This window comes from Oncorhynchus mykiss, chromosome 5 (assembly GCF_057628025.1).
Source record: "Oncorhynchus mykiss isolate SJ-2025 chromosome 5, ASM5762802v1, whole genome shotgun sequence".
Taxonomy (NCBI): domain Eukaryota; kingdom Metazoa; phylum Chordata; class Actinopteri; order Salmoniformes; family Salmonidae; genus Oncorhynchus; species Oncorhynchus mykiss.
In genome coordinates this window covers 48,819,832-48,837,384 of record NC_143026.1, presented here as the reverse complement: position 1 = coordinate 48,837,384, position 17,553 = coordinate 48,819,832, and the positions used below count along the sequence as shown (strand labels likewise).

General features: G+C 44.1%; 22 non-coding genes across 22 annotated transcripts; all 22 read right to left on the bottom strand.

Annotated features, from left to right (window-relative positions):
• Positions 1-689: 689 nt before the first annotated feature.
• trnag-gcc (transfer RNA glycine (anticodon GCC)) lies at positions 690-760 on the bottom strand. Its single transcript has one exon. It is a non-coding gene; the product is annotated as a tRNA-Gly (tRNA).
• A 724-nt stretch (positions 761-1,484) lies between these two features.
• Positions 1,485-1,555, bottom strand: trnag-gcc (transfer RNA glycine (anticodon GCC)). Its single transcript has one exon. It is a non-coding gene; the product is annotated as a tRNA-Gly (tRNA).
• Positions 1,556-2,279: 724 nt separating this feature from the next.
• Positions 2,280-2,350, bottom strand: trnag-gcc (transfer RNA glycine (anticodon GCC)). Its single transcript has one exon. It is a non-coding gene; the product is annotated as a tRNA-Gly (tRNA).
• A 724-nt stretch (positions 2,351-3,074) lies between these two features.
• Positions 3,075-3,145, bottom strand: trnag-gcc (transfer RNA glycine (anticodon GCC)). The gene has a single exon. It is a non-coding gene; the product is annotated as a tRNA-Gly (tRNA).
• A 724-nt stretch (positions 3,146-3,869) lies between these two features.
• Positions 3,870-3,940, bottom strand: trnag-gcc (transfer RNA glycine (anticodon GCC)). The gene has a single exon. It is a non-coding gene; the product is annotated as a tRNA-Gly (tRNA).
• Positions 3,941-4,664: 724 nt separating this feature from the next.
• trnag-gcc (transfer RNA glycine (anticodon GCC)) lies at positions 4,665-4,735 on the bottom strand. The gene has a single exon. It is a non-coding gene; the product is annotated as a tRNA-Gly (tRNA).
• Positions 4,736-5,459: 724 nt separating this feature from the next.
• Positions 5,460-5,530, bottom strand: trnag-gcc (transfer RNA glycine (anticodon GCC)). The gene has a single exon. It is a non-coding gene; the product is annotated as a tRNA-Gly (tRNA).
• Positions 5,531-6,254: 724 nt separating this feature from the next.
• Positions 6,255-6,325, bottom strand: trnag-gcc (transfer RNA glycine (anticodon GCC)). The gene has a single exon. It is a non-coding gene; the product is annotated as a tRNA-Gly (tRNA).
• Positions 6,326-7,049: 724 nt separating this feature from the next.
• trnag-gcc (transfer RNA glycine (anticodon GCC)) lies at positions 7,050-7,120 on the bottom strand. Its single transcript has one exon. It is a non-coding gene; the product is annotated as a tRNA-Gly (tRNA).
• Positions 7,121-7,844: 724 nt separating this feature from the next.
• trnag-gcc (transfer RNA glycine (anticodon GCC)) lies at positions 7,845-7,915 on the bottom strand. The gene has a single exon. It is a non-coding gene; the product is annotated as a tRNA-Gly (tRNA).
• A 724-nt stretch (positions 7,916-8,639) lies between these two features.
• On the bottom strand, positions 8,640-8,710 carry trnag-gcc (transfer RNA glycine (anticodon GCC)). Its single transcript has one exon. It is a non-coding gene; the product is annotated as a tRNA-Gly (tRNA).
• A 724-nt stretch (positions 8,711-9,434) lies between these two features.
• Positions 9,435-9,505, bottom strand: trnag-gcc (transfer RNA glycine (anticodon GCC)). The gene has a single exon. It is a non-coding gene; the product is annotated as a tRNA-Gly (tRNA).
• A 724-nt stretch (positions 9,506-10,229) lies between these two features.
• Positions 10,230-10,300, bottom strand: trnag-gcc (transfer RNA glycine (anticodon GCC)). Its single transcript has one exon. It is a non-coding gene; the product is annotated as a tRNA-Gly (tRNA).
• Positions 10,301-11,024: 724 nt separating this feature from the next.
• trnag-gcc (transfer RNA glycine (anticodon GCC)) lies at positions 11,025-11,095 on the bottom strand. Its single transcript has one exon. It is a non-coding gene; the product is annotated as a tRNA-Gly (tRNA).
• Positions 11,096-11,819: 724 nt separating this feature from the next.
• Positions 11,820-11,890, bottom strand: trnag-gcc (transfer RNA glycine (anticodon GCC)). Its single transcript has one exon. It is a non-coding gene; the product is annotated as a tRNA-Gly (tRNA).
• Positions 11,891-12,614: 724 nt separating this feature from the next.
• On the bottom strand, positions 12,615-12,685 carry trnag-gcc (transfer RNA glycine (anticodon GCC)). The gene has a single exon. It is a non-coding gene; the product is annotated as a tRNA-Gly (tRNA).
• A 724-nt stretch (positions 12,686-13,409) lies between these two features.
• On the bottom strand, positions 13,410-13,480 carry trnag-gcc (transfer RNA glycine (anticodon GCC)). The gene has a single exon. It is a non-coding gene; the product is annotated as a tRNA-Gly (tRNA).
• A 724-nt stretch (positions 13,481-14,204) lies between these two features.
• trnag-gcc (transfer RNA glycine (anticodon GCC)) lies at positions 14,205-14,275 on the bottom strand. The gene has a single exon. It is a non-coding gene; the product is annotated as a tRNA-Gly (tRNA).
• A 724-nt stretch (positions 14,276-14,999) lies between these two features.
• On the bottom strand, positions 15,000-15,070 carry trnag-gcc (transfer RNA glycine (anticodon GCC)). The gene has a single exon. It is a non-coding gene; the product is annotated as a tRNA-Gly (tRNA).
• A 724-nt stretch (positions 15,071-15,794) lies between these two features.
• Positions 15,795-15,865, bottom strand: trnag-gcc (transfer RNA glycine (anticodon GCC)). The gene has a single exon. It is a non-coding gene; the product is annotated as a tRNA-Gly (tRNA).
• Positions 15,866-16,589: 724 nt separating this feature from the next.
• trnag-gcc (transfer RNA glycine (anticodon GCC)) lies at positions 16,590-16,660 on the bottom strand. Its single transcript has one exon. It is a non-coding gene; the product is annotated as a tRNA-Gly (tRNA).
• Positions 16,661-17,384: 724 nt separating this feature from the next.
• On the bottom strand, positions 17,385-17,455 carry trnag-gcc (transfer RNA glycine (anticodon GCC)). Its single transcript has one exon. It is a non-coding gene; the product is annotated as a tRNA-Gly (tRNA).
• Between the last annotated feature and the right edge of the window lie 98 nt (positions 17,456-17,553).

The following is a 17,553-nucleotide window of genomic DNA, read 5'->3' as shown; positions in this document are numbered from 1 at the left end:
TGTATCATAAAGCTTTTTTTCCAAGAATATGTTCCACTTTGTGGGCTCAGCAACATTGTTCACCCTAAAAAAAGAGCAGTACTTTCTCCCCGTCGGGGAATTGAACCCCGGTCTCCCGCGTGACAGGCGGGGATACTCACCACTATACTAACGAGGAGCAGGTGGGTTGGAACTTTGAAAAAACGTGGAGCATTGGTACTAACCCTAAATTTGGAATGTTGGGCTTAAACCCTTCTAACAAAAATATCTGTAGAGACTGAATGGTTGGAGCTAGGAACTACTATGACCCAGCTATGGAAAGCTGAGACTCTCACAAACACGTACATGTAATCGATTTTGCTCTATACCGCTCACAAGCCACACAATACTAGTTTGCAGGTGAGGCGTTTGTGGGTAATCCCAGGACATTGTCACAAATGCCAAACTCAAGACAGTTGTCACTGACAAGTTGGTTACTCTTTCCCATTTAACAACTAAAGCCTTGCAAAAAGTTAATCACCTCACACACTGGAAATCTGCAATGGATTCACCAAAGTCTACTGAGAATGAGTAAATGTTCAAAGTCTTATTTTTCAAGAGTCAGTTGAGAATTCGACCAAGACCAGAGATTTCTGTTTGCCTGGCAATCTAACACAGATTTCCTCCTCAGGGGTTTGCATACTTGTCGAAATGACATGTTCAAAACTTCCTGCATTGGCCGGGAATCGAACCCGGGCCTCCCGCGTGGCAGGCGAGAATTCTACCACTGAACAACCAATGCCTTGGAAGGCTGAGTTAACCTCAAAGGCAGGAAATTGTATCATAAAGCTTTTTTTCCAAGAATATGTTCCACTTTGTGGGCTCAGCAACATTGTTCACCCTAAAAAAAGAGCAGTACTTTCTCCCCGTCGGGGAATTGAACCCCGGTCTCCCGCGTGACAGGCGGGGATACTCACCACTATACTAACGAGGAGCAGGTGGGTTGGAACTTTGAAAAAACGTGGAGCATTGGTACTAACCCTAAATTTGGAATGTTGGGCTTAAACCCTTCTAACAAAAATATCTGTAGAGACTGAATGGTTGGAGCTAGGAACTACTATGACCCAGCTATGGAAAGCTGAGACTCTCACAAACACGTACATGTAATCGATTTTGCTCTATACCGCTCACAAGCCACACAATACTAGTTTGCAGGTGAGGCGTTTGTGGGTAATCCCAGGACATTGTCACAAATGCCAAACTCAAGACAGTTGTCACTGACAAGTTGGTTACTCTTTCCCATTTAACAACTAAAGCCTTGCAAATAGTTAATCACCTCACACACTGGAAATCTGCAATGGATTCACCAAAGTCTACTGAGAATGAGTAAATGTTCAAAGTCTTATTTTTCAAGAGTCAGTTGAGAATTCGACCAAGACCAGAGATTTCTGTTTGCCTGGCAATCTAACACAGATTTCCTCCTCAGGGGTTTGCATACTTGTCGAAATGACATGTTCAAAACTTCCTGCATTGGCCGGGAATCGAACCCGGGCCTCCCGCGTGGCAGGCGAGAATTCTACCACTGAACAACCAATGCCTTGGAAGGCTGAGTTAACCTCAAAGGCAGGAAATTGTATCATAAAGCTTTTTTTCCAAGAATATGTTCCACTTTGTGGGCTCAGCAACATTGTTCACCCTAAAAAAAGAGCAGTACTTTCTCCCCGTCGGGGAATTGAACCCCGGTCTCCCGCGTGACAGGCGGGGATACTCACCACTATACTAACGAGGAGCAGGTGGGTTGGAACTTTGAAAAAACGTGGAGCATTGGTACTAACCCTAAATTTGGAATGTTGGGCTTAAACCGTTCTAACAAAAATATCTGTAGAGACTGAATGGTTGGAGCTAGGAACTACTATGACCCAGCTATGGAAAGCTGAGACTCTCACAAACACGTACATGTAATCGATTTTGCTCTATACCGCTCACAAGCCACACAATACTAGTTTGCAGGTGAGGCGTTTGTGGGTAATCCCAGGACATTGTCACAAATGCCAAACTCAAGACAGTTGTCACTGACAAGTTGGTTACTCTTTCCCATTTAACAACTAAAGCCTTGCAAAAAGTTAATCACCTCACACACTGGAAATCTGCAATGGATTCACCAAAGTCTACTGAGAATGAGTAAATGTTCAAAGTCTTATTTTTCAAGAGTCAGTTGAGAATTCGACCAAGACCAGAGATTTCTGTTTGCCTGGCAATCTAACACAGATTTCCTCCTCAGGGGTTTGCATACTTGTCGAAATGACATGTTCAAAACTTCCTGCATTGGCCGGGAATCGAACCCGGGCCTCCCGCGTGGCAGGCGAGAATTCTACCACTGAACAACCAATGCCTTGGAAGGCTGAGTTAACCTCAAAGGCAGGAAATTGTATCATAAAGCTTTTTTTCCAAGAATATGTTCCACTTTGTGGGCTCAACAACATTGTTCACCCTAAAAAAAGAGCAGTACTTTCTCCCCATCGGGGAATTGAACCCCGGTCTCCAGCGTGACAGGCGGGGATACTCACCACTATACTAACGAGGAGCAGGTGGGTTGGAACTTTGAAAAAACGTGGAGCATTGGTACTAACCCTAAATTTGGAATGTTGGGCTTAAACCCTTCTAACAAAAATATCTGTAGAGACTGAATGGTTGGAGCTAGGAACTACTATGACCCAGCTATGGAAAGCTGAGACTCTCACAAACACGTACATGTAATCGATTTTGCTCTATACCGCTCACAAGCCACACAATACTAGTTTGCAGGTGAGGCGTTTGTGGGTAATCCCAGGACATTGTCACAAATGCCAAACTCAAGACAGTTGTCACTGACAAGTTGGTTACTCTTTCCCATTTAACAACTAAAGCCTTGCAAAAAGTTAATCACCTCACACACTGGAAATCTGCAATGGATTCACCAAAGTCTACTGAGAATGAGTAAATGTTCAAAGTCTTATTTTTCAAGAGTCAGTTGAGAATTCGACCAAGACCAGAGATTTCTGTTTGCCTGGCAATCTAACACAGATTTCCTCCTCAGGGGTTTGCATACTTGTCGAAATGACATGTTCAAAACTTCCTGCATTGGCCGGGAATCGAACCCGGGCCTCCCGCGTGGCAGGCGAGAATTCTACCACTGAACAACCAATGCCTTGGAAGGCTGAGTTAACCTCAAAGGCAGGAAATTGTATCATAAAGCTTTTTTTCCAAGAATATGTTCCACTTTGTGGGCTCAACAACATTGTTCACCCTAAAAAAAGAGCAGTACTTTCTCCCCATCGGGGAATTGAACCCCGGTCTCCAGCGTGACAGGCGGGGATACTCACCACTATACTAACGAGGAGCAGGTGGGTTGGAACTTTGAAAAAACGTGGAGCATTGGTACTAACCCTAAATTTGGAATGTTGGGCTTAAACCCTTCTAACAAAAATATCTGTAGAGACTGAATGGTTGGAGCTAGGAACTACTATGACCCAGCTATGGAAAGCTGAGACTCTCACAAACACGTACATGTAATCGATTTTGCTCTATACCGCTCACAAGCCACACAATACTAGTTTGCAGGTGAGGCGTTTGTGGGTAATCCCAGGACATTGTCACAAATGCCAAACTCAAGACAGTTGTCACTGACAAGTTGGTTACTCTTTCCCATTTAACAACTAAAGCCTTGCAAAAAGTTAATCACCTCACACACTGGAAATCTGCAATGGATTCACCAAAGTCTACTGAGAATGAGTAAATGTTCAAAGTCTTATTTTTCAAGAGTCAGTTGAGAATTCGACCAAGACCAGAGATTTCTGTTTGCCTGGCAATCTAACACAGATTTCCTCCTCAGGGGTTTGCATACTTGTCGAAATGACATGTTCAAAACTTCCTGCATTGGCCGGGAATCGAACCCGGGCCTCCCGCGTGGCAGGCGAGAATTCTACCACTGAACAACCAATGCCTTGGAAGGCTGAGTTAACCTCAAAGGCAGGAAATTGTATCATAAAGCTTTTTTTCCAAGAATATGTTCCACTTTGTGGGCTCAACAACATTGTTCACCCTAAAAAAAGAGCAGTACTTTCTCCCCATCGGGGAATTGAACCCCGGTCTCCAGCGTGACAGGCGGGGATACTCACCACTATACTAACGAGGAGCAGGTGGGTTGGAACTTTGAAAAAACGTGGAGCATTGGTACTAACCCTAAATTTGGAATGTTGGGCTTAAACCCTTCTAACAAAAATATCTGTAGAGACTGAATGGTTGGAGCTAGGAACTACTATGACCCAGCTATGGAAAGCTGAGACTCTCACAAACACGTACATGTAATCGATTTTGCTCTATACCGCTCACAAGCCACACAATACTAGTTTGCAGGTGAGGCGTTTGTGGGTAATCCCAGGACATTGTCACAAATGCCAAACTCAAGACAGTTGTCACTGACAAGTTGGTTACTCTTTCCCATTTAACAACTAAAGCCTTGCAAAAAGTTAATCACCTCACACACTGGAAATCTGCAATGGATTCACCAAAGTCTACTGAGAATGAGTAAATGTTCAAAGTCTTATTTTTCAAGAGTCAGTTGAGAATTCGACCAAGACCAGAGATTTCTGTTTGCCTGGCAATCTAACACAGATTTCCTCCTCAGGGGTTTGCATACTTGTCGAAATGACATGTTCAAAACTTCCTGCATTGGCCGGGAATCGAACCCGGGCCTCCCGCGTGGCAGGCGAGAATTCTACCACTGAACAACCAATGCCTTGGAAGGCTGAGTTAACCTCAAAGGCAGGAAATTGTATCATAAAGCTTTTTTTCCAAGAATATGTTCCACTTTGTGGGCTCAACAACATTGTTCACCCTAAAAAAAGAGCAGTACTTTCTCCCCATCGGGGAATTGAACCCCGGTCTCCAGCGTGACAGGCGGGGATACTCACCACTATACTAACGAGGAGCAGGTGGGTTGGAACTTTGAAAAAACGTGGAGCATTGGTACTAACCCTAAATTTGGAATGTTGGGCTTAAACCCTTCTAACAAAAATATCTGTAGAGACTGAATGGTTGGAGCTAGGAACTACTATGACCCAGCTATGGAAAGCTGAGACTCTCACAAACACGTACATGTAATCGATTTTGCTCTATACCGCTCACAAGCCACACAATACTAGTTTGCAGGTGAGGCGTTTGTGGGTAATCCCAGGACATTGTCACAAATGCCAAACTCAAGACAGTTGTCACTGACAAGTTGGTTACTCTTTCCCATTTAACAACTAAAGCCTTGCAAAAAGTTAATCACCTCACACACTGGAAATCTGCAATGGATTCACCAAAGTCTACTGAGAATGAGTAAATGTTCAAAGTCTTATTTTTCAAGAGTCAGTTGAGAATTCGACCAAGACCAGAGATTTCTGTTTGCCTGGCAATCTAACACAGATTTCCTCCTCAGGGGTTTGCATACTTGTCGAAATGACATGTTCAAAACTTCCTGCATTGGCCGGGAATCGAACCCGGGCCTCCCGCGTGGCAGGCGAGAATTCTACCACTGAACAACCAATGCCTTGGAAGGCTGAGTTAACCTCAAAGGCAGGAAATTGTATCATAAAGCTTTTTTTCCAAGAATATGTTCCACTTTGTGGGCTCAACAACATTGTTCACCCTAAAAAAAGAGCAGTACTTTCTCCCCATCGGGGAATTGAACCCCGGTCTCCAGCGTGACAGGCGGGGATACTCACCACTATACTAACGAGGAGCAGGTGGGTTGGAACTTTGAAAAAACGTGGAGCATTGGTACTAACCCTAAATTTGGAATGTTGGGCTTAAACCCTTCTAACAAAAATATCTGTAGAGACTGAATGGTTGGAGCTAGGAACTACTATGACCCAGCTATGGAAAGCTGAGACTCTCACAAACACGTACATGTAATCGATTTTGCTCTATACCGCTCACAAGCCACACAATACTAGTTTGCAGGTGAGGCGTTTGTGGGTAATCCCAGGACATTGTCACAAATGCCAAACTCAAGACAGTTGTCACTGACAAGTTGGTTACTCTTTCCCATTTAACAACTAAAGCCTTGCAAAAAGTTAATCACCTCACACACTGGAAATCTGCAATGGATTCACCAAAGTCTACTGAGAATGAGTAAATGTTCAAAGTCTTATTTTTCAAGAGTCAGTTGAGAATTCGACCAAGACCAGAGATTTCTGTTTGCCTGGCAATCTAACACAGATTTCCTCCTCAGGGGTTTGCATACTTGTCGAAATGACATGTTCAAAACTTCCTGCATTGGCCGGGAATCGAACCCGGGCCTCCCGCGTGGCAGGCGAGAATTCTACCACTGAACAACCAATGCCTTGGAAGGCTGAGTTAACCTCAAAGGCAGGAAATTGTATCATAAAGCTTTTTTTCCAAGAATATGTTCCACTTTGTGGGCTCAACAACATTGTTCACCCTAAAAAAAGAGCAGTACTTTCTCCCCATCGGGGAATTGAACCCCGGTCTCCAGCGTGACAGGCGGGGATACTCACCACTATACTAACGAGGAGCAGGTGGGTTGGAACTTTGAAAAAACGTGGAGCATTGGTACTAACCCTAAATTTGGAATGTTGGGCTTAAACCCTTCTAACAAAAATATCTGTAGAGACTGAATGGTTGGAGCTAGGAACTACTATGACCCAGCTATGGAAAGCTGAGACTCTCACAAACACGTACATGTAATCGATTTTGCTCTATACCGCTCACAAGCCACACAATACTAGTTTGCAGGTGAGGCGTTTGTGGGTAATCCCAGGACATTGTCACAAATGCCAAACTCAAGACAGTTGTCACTGACAAGTTGGTTACTCTTTCCCATTTAACAACTAAAGCCTTGCAAAAAGTTAATCACCTCACACACTGGAAATCTGCAATGGATTCACCAAAGTCTACTGAGAATGAGTAAATGTTCAAAGTCTTATTTTTCAAGAGTCAGTTGAGAATTCGACCAAGACCAGAGATTTCTGTTTGCCTGGCAATCTAACACAGATTTCCTCCTCAGGGGTTTGCATACTTGTCGAAATGACATGTTCAAAACTTCCTGCATTGGCCGGGAATCGAACCCGGGCCTCCCGCGTGGCAGGCGAGAATTCTACCACTGAACAACCAATGCCTTGGAAGGCTGAGTTAACCTCAAAGGCAGGAAATTGTATCATAAAGCTTTTTTTCCAAGAATATGTTCCACTTTGTGGGCTCAGCAACATTGTTCACCCTAAAAAAAGAGCAGTACTTTCTCCCCGTCGGGGAATTGAACCCCGGTCTCCCGCGTGACAGGCGGGGATACTCACCACTATACTAACGAGGAGCAGGTGGGTTGGAACTTTGAAAAAACGTGGAGCATTGGTACTAACCCTAAATTTGGAATGTTGGGCTTAAACCCTTCTAACAAAAATATCTGTAGAGACTGAATGGTTGGAGCTAGGAACTACTATGACCCAGCTATGGAAAGCTGAGACTCTCACAAACACGTACATGTAATCGATTTTGCTCTATACCGCTCACAAGCCACACAATACTAGTTTGCAGGTGAGGCGTTTGTGGGTAATCCCAGGACATTGTCACAAATGCCAAACTCAAGACAGTTGTCACTGACAAGTTGGTTACTCTTTCCCATTTAACAACTAAAGCCTTGCAAAAAGTTAATCACCTCACACACTGGAAATCTGCAATGGATTCACCAAAGTCTACTGAGAATGAGTAAATGTTCAAAGTCTTATTTTTCAAGAGTCAGTTGAGAATTCGACCAAGACCAGAGATTTCTGTTTGCCTGGCAATCTAACACAGATTTCCTCCTCAGGGGTTTGCATACTTGTCGAAATGACATGTTCAAAACTTCCTGCATTGGCCGGGAATCGAACCCGGGCCTCCCGCGTGGCAGGCGAGAATTCTACCACTGAACAACCAATGCCTTGGAAGGCTGAGTTAACCTCAAAGGCAGGAAATTGTATCATAAAGCTTTTTTTCCAAGAATATGTTCCACTTTGTGGGCTCAGCAACATTGTTCACCCTAAAAAAAGAGCAGTACTTTCTCCCCGTCGGGGAATTGAACCCCGGTCTCCCGCGTGACAGGCGGGGATACTCACCACTATACTAACGAGGAGCAGGTGGGTTGGAACTTTGAAAAAACGTGGAGCATTGGTACTAACCCTAAATTTGGAATGTTGGGCTTAAACCCTTCTAACAAAAATATCTGTAGAGACTGAATGGTTGGAGCTAGGAACTACTATGACCCAGCTATGGAAAGCTGAGACTCTCACAAACACGTACATGTAATCGATTTTGCTCTATACCGCTCACAAGCCACACAATACTAGTTTGCAGGTGAGGCGTTTGTGGGTAATCCCAGGACATTGTCACAAATGCCAAACTCAAGACAGTTGTCACTGACAAGTTGGTTACTCTTTCCCATTTAACAACTAAAGCCTTGCAAAAAGTTAATCACCTCACACACTGGAAATCTGCAATGGATTCACCAAAGTCTACTGAGAATGAGTAAATGTTCAAAGTCTTATTTTTCAAGAGTCAGTTGAGAATTCGACCAAGACCAGAGATTTCTGTTTGCCTGGCAATCTAACACAGATTTCCTCCTCAGGGGTTTGCATACTTGTCGAAATGACATGTTCAAAACTTCCTGCATTGGCCGGGAATCGAACCCGGGCCTCCCGCGTGGCAGGCGAGAATTCTACCACTGAACAACCAATGCCTTGGAAGGCTGAGTTAACCTCAAAGGCAGGAAATTGTATCATAAAGCTTTTTTTCCAAGAATATGTTCCACTTTGTGGGCTCAACAACATTGTTCACCCTAAAAAAAGAGCAGTACTTTCTCCCCATCGGGGAATTGAACCCCGGTCTCCAGCGTGACAGGCGGGGATACTCACCACTATACTAACGAGGAGCAGGTGGGTTGGAACTTTGAAAAAACGTGGAGCATTGGTACTAACCCTAAATTTGGAATGTTGGGCTTAAACCCTTCTAACAAAAATATCTGTAGAGACTGAATGGTTGGAGCTAGGAACTACTATGACCCAGCTATGGAAAGCTGAGACTCTCACAAACACGTACATGTAATCGATTTTGCTCTATACCGCTCACAAGCCACACAATACTAGTTTGCAGGTGAGGCGTTTGTGGGTAATCCCAGGACATTGTCACAAATGCCAAACTCAAGACAGTTGTCACTGACAAGTTGGTTACTCTTTCCCATTTAACAACTAAAGCCTTGCAAAAAGTTAATCACCTCACACACTGGAAATCTGCAATGGATTCACCAAAGTCTACTGAGAATGAGTAAATGTTCAAAGTCTTATTTTTCAAGAGTCAGTTGAGAATTCGACCAAGACCAGAGATTTCTGTTTGCCTGGCAATCTAACACAGATTTCCTCCTCAGGGGTTTGCATACTTGTCGAAATGACATGTTCAAAACTTCCTGCATTGGCCGGGAATCGAACCCGGGCCTCCCGCGTGGCAGGCGAGAATTCTACCACTGAACAACCAATGCCTTGGAAGGCTGAGTTAACCTCAAAGGCAGGAAATTGTATCATAAAGCTTTTTTTCCAAGAATATGTTCCACTTTGTGGGCTCAACAACATTGTTCACCCTAAAAAAAGAGCAGTACTTTCTCCCCATCGGGGAATTGAACCCCGGTCTCCAGCGTGACAGGCGGGGATACTCACCACTATACTAACGAGGAGCAGGTGGGTTGGAACTTTGAAAAAACGTGGAGCATTGGTACTAACCCTAAATTTGGAATGTTGGGCTTAAACCCTTCTAACAAAAATATCTGTAGAGACTGAATGGTTGGAGCTAGGAACTACTATGACCCAGCTATGGAAAGCTGAGACTCTCACAAACACGTACATGTAATCGATTTTGCTCTATACCGCTCACAAGCCACACAATACTAGTTTGCAGGTGAGGCGTTTGTGGGTAATCCCAGGACATTGTCACAAATGCCAAACTCAAGACAGTTGTCACTGACAAGTTGGTTACTCTTTCCCATTTAACAACTAAAGCCTTGCAAAAAGTTAATCACCTCACACACTGGAAATCTGCAATGGATTCACCAAAGTCTACTGAGAATGAGTAAATGTTCAAAGTCTTATTTTTCAAGAGTCAGTTGAGAATTCGACCAAGACCAGAGATTTCTGTTTGCCTGGCAATCTAACACAGATTTCCTCCTCAGGGGTTTGCATACTTGTCGAAATGACATGTTCAAAACTTCCTGCATTGGCCGGGAATCGAACCCGGGCCTCCCGCGTGGCAGGCGAGAATTCTACCACTGAACAACCAATGCCTTGGAAGGCTGAGTTAACCTCAAAGGCAGGAAATTGTATCATAAAGCTTTTTTTCCAAGAATATGTTCCACTTTGTGGGCTCAGCAACATTGTTCACCCTAAAAAAAGAGCAGTACTTTCTCCCCGTCGGGGAATTGAACCCCGGTCTCCCGCGTGACAGGCGGGGATACTCACCACTATACTAACGAGGAGCAGGTGGGTTGGAACTTTGAAAAAACGTGGAGCATTGGTACTAACCCTAAATTTGGAATGTTGGGCTTAAACCCTTCTAACAAAAATATCTGTAGAGACTGAATGGTTGGAGCTAGGAACTACTATGACCCAGCTATGGAAAGCTGAGACTCTCACAAACACGTACATGTAATCGATTTTGCTCTATACCGCTCACAAGCCACACAATACTAGTTTGCAGGTGAGGCGTTTGTGGGTAATCCCAGGACATTGTCACAAATGCCAAACTCAAGACAGTTGTCACTGACAAGTTGGTTACTCTTTCCCATTTAACAACTAAAGCCTTGCAAAAAGTTAATCACCTCACACACTGGAAATCTGCAATGGATTCACCAAAGTCTACTGAGAATGAGTAAATGTTCAAAGTCTTATTTTTCAAGAGTCAGTTGAGAATTCGACCAAGACCAGAGATTTCTGTTTGCCTGGCAATCTAACACAGATTTCCTCCTCAGGGGTTTGCATACTTGTCGAAATGACATGTTCAAAACTTCCTGCATTGGCCGGGAATCGAACCCGGGCCTCCCGCGTGGCAGGCGAGAATTCTACCACTGAACAACCAATGCCTTGGAAGGCTGAGTTAACCTCAAAGGCAGGAAATTGTATCATAAAGCTTTTTTTCCAAGAATATGTTCCACTTTGTGGGCTCAGCAACATTGTTCACCCTAAAAAAAGAGCAGTACTTTCTCCCCGTCGGGGAATTGAACCCCGGTCTCCCGCGTGACAGGCGGGGATACTCACCACTATACTAACGAGGAGCAGGTGGGTTGGAACTTTGAAAAAACGTGGAGCATTGGTACTAACCCTAAATTTGGAATGTTGGGCTTAAACCCTTCTAACAAAAATATCTGTAGAGACTGAATGGTTGGAGCTAGGAACTACTATGACCCAGCTATGGAAAGCTGAGACTCTCACAAACACGTACATGTAATCGATTTTGCTCTATACCGCTCACAAGCCACACAATACTAGTTTGCAGGTGAGGCGTTTGTGGGTAATCCCAGGACATTGTCACAAATGCCAAACTCAAGACAGTTGTCACTGACAAGTTGGTTACTCTTTCCCATTTAACAACTAAAGCCTTGCAAAAAGTTAATCACCTCACACACTGGAAATCTGCAATGGATTCACCAAAGTCTACTGAGAATGAGTAAATGTTCAAAGTCTTATTTTTCAAGAGTCAGTTGAGAATTCGACCAAGACCAGAGATTTCTGTTTGCCTGGCAATCTAACACAGATTTCCTCCTCAGGGGTTTGCATACTTGTCGAAATGACATGTTCAAAACTTCCTGCATTGGCCGGGAATCGAACCCGGGCCTCCCGCGTGGCAGGCGAGAATTCTACCACTGAACAACCAATGCCTTGGAAGGCTGAGTTAACCTCAAAGGCAGGAAATTGTATCATAAAGCTTTTTTTCCAAGAATATGTTCCACTTTGTGGGCTCAGCAACATTGTTCACCCTAAAAAAAGAGCAGTACTTTCTCCCCGTCGGGGAATTGAACCCCGGTCTCCCGCGTGACAGGCGGGGATACTCACCACTATACTAACGAGGAGCAGGTGGGTTGGAACTTTGAAAAAACGTGGAGCATTGGTACTAACCCTAAATTTGGAATGTTGGGCTTAAACCCTTCTAACAAAAATATCTGTAGAGACTGAATGGTTGGAGCTAGGAACTACTATGACCCAGCTATGGAAAGCTGAGACTCTCACAAACACGTACATGTAATCGATTTTGCTCTATACCGCTCACAAGCCACACAATACTAGTTTGCAGGTGAGGCGTTTGTGGGTAATCCCAGGACATTGTCACAAATGCCAAACTCAAGACAGTTGTCACTGACAAGTTGGTTACTCTTTCCCATTTAACAACTAAAGCCTTGCAAAAAGTTAATCACCTCACACACTGGAAATCTGCAATGGATTCACCAAAGTCTACTGAGAATGAGTAAATGTTCAAAGTCTTATTTTTCAAGAGTCAGTTGAGAATTCGACCAAGACCAGAGATTTCTGTTTGCCTGGCAATCTAACACAGATTTCCTCCTCAGGGGTTTGCATACTTGTCGAAATGACATGTTCAAAACTTCCTGCATTGGCCGGGAATCGAACCCGGGCCTCCCGCGTGGCAGGCGAGAATTCTACCACTGAACAACCAATGCCTTGGAAGGCTGAGTTAACCTCAAAGGCAGGAAATTGTATCATAAAGCTTTTTTTCCAAGAATATGTTCCACTTTGTGGGCTCAACAACATTGTTCACCCTAAAAAAAGAGCAGTACTTTCTCCCCGTCGGGGAATTGAACCCCGGTCTCCAACGCTACACACGGGGATACTCACCACTATACTAACGAGGAGCAGGTGGGTTGGAACTTTGAAAAAACGTGGAGCATTGGTACTAACCCTAAATTTGGAATGTTGGGCTTAAACCCTTCTAACAAAAATATCTGTAGAGACTGAATGGTTGGAGCTAGGAACTACTATGACCCAGCTATGGAAAGCTGAGACTCTCACAAACACGTACATGTAATCGATTTTGCTCTATACCGCTCACAAGCCACACAATACTAGTTTGCAGGTGAGGCGTTTGTGGGTAATCCCAGGACATTGTCACAAATGCCAAACTCAAGACAGTTGTCACTGACAAGTTGGTTACTCTTTCCCATTTAACAACTAAAGCCTTGCAAAAAGTTAATCACCTCACACACTGGAAATCTGCAATGGATTCACCAAAGTCTACTGAGAATGAGTAAATGTTCAAAGTCTTATTTTTCAAGAGTCAGTTGAGAATTCGACCAAGACCAGAGATTTCTGTTTGCCTGGCAATCTAACACAGATTTCCTCCTCAGGGGTTTGCATACTTGTCGAAATGACATGTTCAAAACTTCCTGCATTGGCCGGGAATCGAACCCGGGCCTCCCGCGTGGCAGGCGAGAATTCTACCACTGAACAACCAATGCCTTGGAAGGCTGAGTTAACCTCAAAGGCAGGAAATTGTATCATAAAGCTTTTTTTCCAAGAATATGTTCCACTTTGTGGGCTCAGCAACATTGTTCACCCTAAAAAAAGAGCAGTACTTTCTCCCCGTCGGGGAATTGAACCCCGGTCTCCCGCGTGACAGGCGGGGATACTCACCACTATACTAACGAGGAGCAGGTGGGTTGGAACTTTGAAAAAACGTGGAGCATTGGTACTAACCCTAAATTTGGAATGTTGGGCTTAAACCCTTCTAACAAAAATATCTGTAGAGACTGAATGGTTGGAGCTAGGAACTACTATGACCCAGCTATGGAAAGCTGAGACTCTCACAAACACGTACATGTAATCGATTTTGCTCTATACCGCTCACAAGCCACACAATACTAGTTTGCAGGTGAGGCGTTTGTGGGTAATCCCAGGACATTGTCACAAATGCCAAACTCAAGACAGTTGTCACTGACAAGTTGGTTACTCTTTCCCATTTAACAACTAAAGCCTTGCAAAAAGTTAATCACCTCACACACTGGAAATCTGCAATGGATTCACCAAAGTCTACTGAGAATGAGTAAATGTTCAAAGTCTTATTTTTCAAGAGTCAGTTGAGAATTCGACCAAGACCAGAGATTTCTGTTTGCCTGGCAATCTAACACAGATTTCCTCCTCAGGGGTTTGCATACTTGTCGAAATGACATGTTCAAAACTTCCTGCATTGGCCGGGAATCGAACCCGGGCCTCCCGCGTGGCAGGCGAGAATTCTACCACTGAACAACCAATGCCTTGGAAGGCTGAGTTAACCTCAAAGGCAGGAAATTGTATCATAAAGCTTTTTTTCCAAGAATATGTTCCACTTTGTGGGCTCAGCAACATTGTTCACCCTAAAAAAAGAGCAGTACTTTCTCCCCGTCGGGGAATTGAACCCCGGTCTCCCGCGTGACAGGCGGGGATACTCACCACTATACTAACGAGGAGCAGGTGGGTTGGAACTTTGAAAAAACGTGGAGCATTGGTACTAACCCTAAATTTGGAATGTTGGGCTTAAACCCTTCTAACAAAAATATCTGTAGAGACTGAATGGTTGGAGCTAGGAACTACTATGACCCAGCTATGGAAAGCTGAGACTCTCACAAACACGTACATGTAATCGATTTTGCTCTATACCGCTCACAAGCCACACAATACTAGTTTGCAGGTGAGGCGTTTGTGGGTAATCCCAGGACATTGTCACAAATGCCAAACTCAAGACAGTTGTCACTGACAAGTTGGTTACTCTTTCCCATTTAACAACTAAAGCCTTGCAAAAAGTTAATCACCTCACACACTGGAAATCTGCAATGGATTCACCAAAGTCTACTGAGAATGAGTAAATGTTCAAAGTCTTATTTTTCAAGAGTCAGTTGAGAATTCGACCAAGACCAGAGATTTCTGTTTGCCTGGCAATCTAACACAGATTTCCTCCTCAGGGGTTTGCATACTTGTCGAAATGACATGTTCAAAACTTCCTGCATTGGCCGGGAATCGAACCCGGGCCTCCCGCGTGGCAGGCGAGAATTCTACCACTGAACAACCAATGCCTTGGAAGGCTGAGTTAACCTCAAAGGCAGGAAATTGTATCATAAAGCTTTTTTTCCAAGAATATGTTCCACTTTGTGGGCTCAGCAACATTGTTCACCCTAAAAAAAGAGCAGTACTTTCTCCCCGTCGGGGAATTGAACCCCGGTCTCCCGCGTGACAGGCGGGGATACTCACCACTATACTAACGAGGAGCAGGTGGGTTGGAACTTTGAAAAAACGTGGAGCATTGGTACTAACCCTAAATTTGGAATGTTGGGCTTAAACCCTTCTAACAAAAATATCTGTAGAGACTGAATGGTTGGAGCTAGGAACTACTATGACCCAGCTATGGAAAGCTGAGACTCTCACAAACACGTACATGTAATCGATTTTGCTCTATACCGCTCACAAGCCACACAATACTAGTTTGCAGGTGAGGCGTTTGTGGGTAATCCCAGGACATTGTCACAAATGCCAAACTCAAGACAGTTGTCACTGACAAGTTGGTTACTCTTTCCCATTTAACAACTAAAGCCTTGCAAAAAGTTAATCACCTCACACACTGGAAATCTGCAATGGATTCACCAAAGTCTACTGAGAATGAGTAAATGTTCAAAGTCTTATTTTTCAAGAGTCAGTTGAGAATTCGACCAAGACCAGAGATTTCTGTTTGCCTGGCAATCTAACACAGATTTCCTCCTCAGGGGTTTGCATACTTGTCGAAATGACATGTTCAAAACTTCCTGCATTGGCCGGGAATCGAACCCGGGCCTCCCGCGTGGCAGGCGAGAATTCTACCACTGAACAACCAATGCCTTGGAAGGCTGAGTTAACCTCAAAGGCAGGAAATTGTATCATAAAGCTTTTTTTCCAAGAATATGTTCCACTTTGTGGGCTCAACAACATTGTTCACCCTAAAAAAAGAGCAGTACTTTCTCCCCGTCGGGGAATTGAACCCCGGTCTCCCGCGTGACAGGCGGGGATACTCACCACTATACTAACGAGGAGCAGGTGGGTTGGAACTTTGAAAAAACGTGGAGCATTGGTACTAACCCTAAATTTGGAATGTTGGGCTTAAACCCTTCTAACAAAAATATCTGTAGAGACTGAATGGTTGGAGCTAGGAACTACTATGACCCAGCTATGGAAAGCTGAGACTCTCACAAACACGTACATGTAATCGATTTTGCTCTATACCGCTCACAAGCCACACAATACTAGTTTGCAGGTGAGGCGTTTGTGGGTAATCCCAGGACATTGTCACAAATGCCAAACTCAAGACAGTTGTCACTGACAAGTTGGTTACTCTTTCCCATTTAACAACTAAAGCCTTGCAAAAAGTTAATCACCTCACACACTGGAAATCTGCAATGGATTCACCAAAGTCTACTGAGAATGAGTAAATGTTCAAAGTCTTATTTTTCAAGAGTCAGTTGAGAATTCGACCAAGACCAGAGATTTCTGTTTGCCTGGCAATCTAACACAGATTTCCTCCTCAGGGGTTTGCATACTTGTCGAAATGACATGTTCAAAACTTCCTGCATTGGCCGGGAATCGAACCCGGGCCTCCCGCGTGGCAGGCGAGAATTCTACCACTGAACAACCAATGCCTTGGAAGGCTGAGTTAACCTCAAAGGCAGGAAATTGTATCATAAAGCTTTTTTTCCAAGAATATGTTCCACTTTGTGGGCTCAGCAACATTGTTCACCCTAAAAAAAGAGCAGTACTTTCTCCCCGTCGGGGAATTGAACCCCGGTCTCCCGCGTGACAGGCGGGGATACTCACCACTATACTAACGAGGAGCAGGTGGGTTGGAACTTTGAAAAAACGTGGAGCATTGGTACTAACCCTAAATTTGGAATGTTGGGCTTAAACCCTTCTAACAAAAATATCTGTAGAGACTGAATGGTTGGAGCTAGGAACTACTATGACCCAGCTATGGAAAGCTGAGACTCTCACAAACACGTACATGTAATCGATTTTGCTCTATACCGCTCACAAGCCACACAATACTAGTTTGCAGGTGAGGCGTTTGTGGGTAATCCCAGGACATTGTCACAAATGCCAAACTCAAGACAGTTGTCACTGACAAGTTGGTTACTCTTTCCCATTTAACAACTAAAGCCTTGCAAAAAGTTAATCACCTCACACACTGGAAATCTGCAATGGATTCACCAAAGTCTACTGAGAATGAGTAAATGTTCAAAGTCTTATTTTTCAAGAGTCAGTTGAGAATTCGACCAAGACCAGAGATTTCTGTTTGCCTGGCAATCTAACACAGATTTCCTCCTCAGGGGTTTGCATACTTGTCGAAATGACATGTTCAAAACTTCCTGCATTGGCCGGGAATCGAACCCGGGCCTCCCGCGTGGCAGGCGAGAATTCTACCACTGAACAACCAATGCCTTGGAAGGCTGAGTTAACCTCAAAGGCAGGAAATTGTATCATAAAGCTTTTTTTCCAAGAATATGTTCCACTTTGTGGGCTCAGCAACATTGTTCAC